The sequence below is a fragment of the Schistocerca americana genome, unplaced genomic scaffold (assembly GCF_021461395.2).
Source record: "Schistocerca americana isolate TAMUIC-IGC-003095 unplaced genomic scaffold, iqSchAmer2.1 HiC_scaffold_92, whole genome shotgun sequence".
In the NCBI taxonomy this organism is placed as follows: Eukaryota; Metazoa; Arthropoda; class Insecta; order Orthoptera; family Acrididae; genus Schistocerca; species Schistocerca americana.
Window position 1 is genome coordinate 425867 of NW_025726697.1, and position 6549 is coordinate 432415.

Below are 6549 nucleotides of genomic sequence, written 5' to 3' on the forward strand. Positions count from 1 at the left end.
CCATCGTCATTAGGAGGCCCTGATCGTTACAATTAACTAACAGTTTTGGGTCGGATTCGATAATCTAGACTCACAGGAGAACGACCATAAGGTGCCCGAGGCAGCAAAAGCCTTGGAGACAAGTCCGCAGGAGGACGATGTATTGAATCTCGAGGCAATTTGAGTGTTCGTCATTAGGAGACCCTGAACGTTACAATTAACTATCAGTTTCGCGTCGGATTCGAAAATCTAGACTCACAGGAGACGGACCATATGGTGCTCGTGGAAGCAATATGCCCTTGGAGACAAGTCGGCTGTAGGACGATGTATTGAATATCGACGCAATTTGAGTTTTCCATCGTCATTAGGATGCCCTGAACGTTACAATTAACTATCAGATTTGCGTCGGATTTTAGAACTAGACTCACAGGAGAACGACCATAGGGTGCCCGAGGCAGCAATAGACCCTTGGAGACAAGTCGGCTGGTAGCCGATATATTGAATATCGACGCAATTTGAGTGTTCCATCGTCATTAGGAGGCCCTGAACGTTACAATTAACTATCAGTCTCGCGTCGGATTCGAAAATCTAGATACACAGGAGACGGACCAGATGGGTCCCGAGGCAGCAATATCCCCTTGGAGGCAAGTCGGCGGGAGGACGATGTATCGAATCTCGACGCAATTTGAGTGTTCCATCGTCATTAGGAGGCCCTGATCGTTACAATTAACTATCAGTTTAGCGTCGGATTCGAAAATCTAGGCTCACAGTAGAACGACCATAAGGTGCCCGAGGCAGCAATAGACCGTTGGAGACAAGTCGGCAGAAGGACGATGTATTGAATCTCGACGCAATTTAAGTGTTCCATCGTCATTAGGAGGCCCTGAACGTTACAATTAACTATCAGTTTCCCGTCGGATTCAAAAATCTAGACTCACAGGAGACGTACCCTATGGTATCCGAGGCAGCAATATCCCCTTGGAGACAAGTCGGCTGGAGGACGATGTATTGAATCTCCACGCAATTTGAGTGTTCCATCGTCATTAGGAGGCCCTGAACGTTACAATTAACTATCAGTTTTGCGTCGGATTCGAGAATTCAGACTCACAGGAGATCGACCATAAGTTGCCCGAGGCAGCAATAGACCCTTGGAGACAAGTCGTCTGAAGGACGATGTATTGAATATCGACGCAATTTGAGTGTTCCATCGTCATTAGGAGGCCCTGAACGTTACAATTAACTATCAGTCTCGCGTCGGATTCGATAATCTAGACTCACAGGAGAACGACCATAAGGTGCCCGAGGCAGCAAAAGCCTTGGAGACAAGTCCGCAGGAGGACGATGTATTGAATCTCACGGCAATTTGAGTGTTCGTCATTAGGAGACCCTGAACGTTCCAATTAAGTATAAGTTTCGCGTCGGATTCGACAACCTATACTCACAGGAGAACGACCATAAGGTGCCCGAGGCAGCAATAGACCCTTGGAGACAAGTCGGCAGAAGGACGAAGTACTGAATCTCGACGCAAATTGAGTGTTCCATCGTCATTAGGAGGCCCTGAACGTTACAATTAACTATCAGTATTGCGTCAGATTCGACAATCTATACTCACAGGAGAACGACCACAAGGTGCCCGAGGCAGCAAAAACCCTTGGAGACAAGTCGGCTGGTGGACGATGTATTGAATCTCGACGCAATTTGAATGTTCGCCATTAGGAGACCCTGAACGTTACAATCAACTATCAGTTTCGCGTCGGATTCGAAAATCAAGACTCACAGGAGACGAACCATATGGTGCCCGTGGAAGCAATATGCCCTTGGAGACAAGTCGGCTGATGGACGATGTATTGAATCTCGACGCAATTAGAGTGTTCTGTCGTCATTAGGAGGCCCTGAACGTTACAAGTAACTATCAGTTTTGCGTCGGATTCGACAATCTCGACCTAACAGGACAACGACCATATAGTGCCCGATACAACAACAGACCCTAGGAGACAAGTCGGCTGGAGGACGATGTATTGAACCTCGACGCAATTTCAATGTTCGTCATTAGGAGACCCTGATCGTTACAAGTAACTATCAGTTTTGCGTCGGATTCGACAGTCTAGACTTACTGGAGAACGACCATAAAGTGCCCGAGGCACCAAACGACAATTGGAGACAAGTCCCCTGGAGGACGATGTATTGAATCTCGACGCAATTTGAGTGTTCCATCGTAATTACGAGGCCCTGAACGTTACAATTAACTTTCAGTTTTGCGTCGGATTCGAAAATCTAGACTCACAGGAGAACGACCATAAGGTGTCCGAGGCAGCAATTGACCCTAGGAGACAAGTCGGCTGAAGGACGATATATTGAATCTCGACGCAATTTGAGTGTTCCATCGTCATTAGCAGGCTCTGAACTTTACAATTAACTATTAGTTTCGCGTCTGATTCGAAAATCTAGACTCACAGGGAAGGACGTTATAGTGCCCGAGGCAGCATTATCCCCTTGTAGACAAGTCGCCTGGAGGACGATGTATTGAATCTCGACGCAATTTGAGTGTTCCATCGTCATTAGGAGGCCATGAACTTTACAATTAACTATTAGATTCGCGTCTGATTCGAAAATCTAGACTCACAGGGAAGGACAATATAGTGCTCGAGGCAGCAATATCCCCTTGTAGACAAGTCGCCTCGAGAACGATGTATTGAATCTCGACGGAATTTCAGTGTTCCATCGTCATTAGGAGGCGCCAAACGTTACAATTAACTATCATTTATGCGTCGGATTCGAAAATCTAGACTCACAGTAGAACGACCATAAGGTGCCCGAGGCAGCAATAGAACCTTGGAGACAAGTCGGCTGAAGGAGGATGTATTGAATCTCGACGCAATTTAAGTGTTCCATCGCCATTAGGAGGCCCTGGACGTTACAATCAACTATCAGCTTCGCGTCGGATTCAAAAATCTAGACTCACAGGGGCTGGACCATATGGTGCCCGAGGCAGCAATATCCCCTTGGAGACAAGTCGGCTGGAGGACGATGTATTAAATGTCGACGCAAATTGAGTGTTCCATCGTCATTAGGAGGTCCTGATCGTTACAATTAACTATCAGTTTTGGGTCGGTTTCGATAATCTAGACTCACAGGAGAACGACCATAAGGTGCCCGAGGCAGCAAAAGCCTTGGAGACAAGTCCGCAGGAGGACGATGTATTGAATCTCGAGGCAATTTGAGTGTTCGTCATTAGGAGACCCTGAACGTTACAATTAACTATCAGTTTCGCGTCGGATTCGAAAATCTAGACTCACAGGAGACGGACCATATGGTGCTCTTGGAAGCAATATGCCCTTGGAGACAAGTCGGCTGTAGGACGATGTATTGAATATCGACGCAATTTGAGTTTTCCATCGTCATTAGGATGCCCTGAACGTTACAATTAACTATCAGATTTGCGTCGGATTTTAGAACTAGACTCACAGGAGAACGACCATAGGGTGCCCGAGGCAGCAATAGACCCTTGGAGACAAGTCGGCTGGTAGCCGATATATTGAATATCGACGCAATTTGAGTGTTCCATCGTCATTAGGAGGCCCTGAACGTTACAATTAACTATCAGTCTCGCGTCGGATTCGAAAATCTAGATTCACAGGAGACGGACCAGATGGGTCTCGAGGCAGCAATATCCCCTTGGAGGCAAGTCGGCGGGAGGACGATGTATCGAATCTCGACGCAATTTGAGTGTTCCATCGTCATTAGGAGGCCCTGATCGTTACAATTAACTATCAGTTTAGCGTCGGATTCGAAAATCTAGGCTCACAGTAGAACGACCATAAGGTGCCCGAGGCAGCAATAGACCGTTGGAGACAAGTCGGCTGAAGGACGATGTATTGAATCTCGACGCAATTTAAGTGTTCCATCGTCATTAGGAGGCCCTGAACGTTACAATTAACTATCAGTTTCCCGTCGGATTCAAAAATCTAGACTCACAGGAGACGTACCCTATGGTGCCCGAGGCAGCAATATCCCCTTGGAGACAAGTCGGCTGGAGGACGATGTATTGAATCTCCACGCAATTTGAGTGTTCCATCGTCATTAGGAGGCCCTGAACGTTACAATTAACTATCAGTTTTGCGTCGGATTCGAGAATTCAGACTCACAGGAGATCGACCATAAGTTGCCCGAGGCAGCAATAGACCCTTGGAGACAAGTCGTCTGAAGGACGATGTATTGAATATCGACGCAATTTGAGTGTTCCATCGTCATTAGGAGGCCCTGAACGTTACAATTAACTATCAGTCTCGCGTCGGATTCGATAATCTAGACTCACAGGAGAACGACCATAAGGTGCCCGAGGCAGCAAAAGCCTTGGAGACAAGTCCGCAGGAGGACGATGTATTGAATCTCACGGCAATTTGAGTGTTCGTCATTAGGAGACCCTGAACGTTCCAATTAAGTATAAGTTTCGCGTCGGATTCGACAACCTATACTCACAGGAGAACGACCATAAGGTGCCCGAGGCAGCAATAGACCCTTGGAGACAAGTCGGCAGAAGGACGAAGTATTGAATCTCGACGCAAATTGAGTGTTCCATCGTCATTAGGAGGCCCTGAACGTTACAATTAACTATCAGTATTGCGTCAGATTCGACAATCTATACTCACAGGAGAACGACCACAAGGTGCCCGAGGCAGCAAAAACCCTTGGAGACAAGTCGGCTGGTGGACGATGTATTGAATCTCGACGCAATTTGAATGTTCGCCATTAGGAGACCCTGAACGTTACAATTAACTATCAGTTTTGCGTCGGATTCGATAATCTAGACTCACAGGAGAACGACCACAAGGTGCCCGAGGCAGAAAAAACCCTTGGAGACAAGTCGGCTGGTGGACGATGTATTGAATCACGACGCAATTTGAATGTTCGTCATTAGGAGACCCTGAACGTTACAATTAACTATCAGTTTCGCGTCGGATTCGAAAATCTAGACTCACAGGAGACGAACCATATGGTGCCCGTGGAAGCAATATGCCCTTGGAGACAAGCCGGCTGAAGGACGATGTATTGAATCTTGACGCGTTTTGAGTATTCCTTCGTTATTAGGAGGCCCTGAACGTTACAATTAAGTATCAGTTTCGCGTCGGATTCAAAAATCTAGACTCACAGGAGCTGGACCATATGGTGCCCGAGGCAGCAATATCCCCTTGGAGACAAGTCGGCCGGAGGACAATGTATTGAATGTCGACACAAATTGAGTGTTCCATCGTCATTAGGAGGCCCTGATCATTACAATTAACTATCAGTTTTGGATCGGATTCGATAATCTAGACTCACAGGAGAACGACCATAAGGTGCCCGAGGCAGCAAAAACCCTTGGAGACAAGTCGGCTGGAGGACGATGTATTGAATCACGAGGCAATTTGAGTGTTCGTCATTAGGAGACCCTGAACGTTACAATTAACTATCAGTTTCGCGTCGGATTCGAAAATCTAACCTCACAGGAGACGGACCATATGGTGCTCGTGGAAGCAATATGCCCATGGAGACAAGTCGGCTGTAGGACGATGTATTGAATATCGACGCAATTTGAGTGTTCCATCGTCATTAGGATGCCCTGAACGTTACAAATAACTATCAGATTTGCGTCGGATTTTAGATCTAGACTCACAGGAGAACGACCATAAGGTGCCCGAGGCAGCAATAGACCCTTGGAGGCAAGTCGGCTGGTAGCCGATGTATTGAATCTCGACGCAATTTGAGTGTTCCATCGTCATTAGGAGGCCCTGAACTTTACAATTAACTATTAGATTCGCGTCTGATTCGAAAATCTAGACTCACAGGGAAGGACAATATAGTGCTCGAGGCAGCAATATCCCCTTGTAGACAAGTCGCCTGGAGAACGATGTATTGAATCTCGACGGAATTTCAGTGTTCCATCGTCATTAGGAGGCGCCAAACGTTACAATTAACTATCATTTATGCGTCGGATTCGAAAATCTAGACTCACAGTAGAACGACCATAAGGTGCCCGAGGCAGCAATAGACCCTTGGAGACAAGTCGGCTGAAGGACGATGTATTGAATCTCGACGCAATTTAAGTGTTCCATCGTCATTAGGAGGCCCTGAACGTTACAATTAACTATCTGTTTTGCGTCGGATTCGACAATCTAGCCTCACAGGAGATCGACCATAAGTTGCCCGAGGCAGCAATAGACCCATGGAGACAAGTCGTCTGAAGTACGATGTATTGAATATCGACGCAATTTGAGTGTTCCATCGTCATTAGGAGGTCCTGAACGTTACAATTAACTATCAGTCTCGCGTCGGATTCGAAAATCAAGACTCACAGGAGACGAACCATATGGCGCCCTTGGAAGCAATATGCCCTTGGAGACAAGTCGGCTGATGGACGATGTATTGAATCTCGACGCAATTAGAGTGTTCTGTCGTCATTAGGAGGCCCTGAACGTTACAATTAACTATCAGTTTCGTGTCTGAATCGAAAATCTAGACCCACAGGGATGGACCATATAGTGCCCGAGGCAGCAATATCCCCTTGTAGACAAGTCGGCTGGCGGACGATGT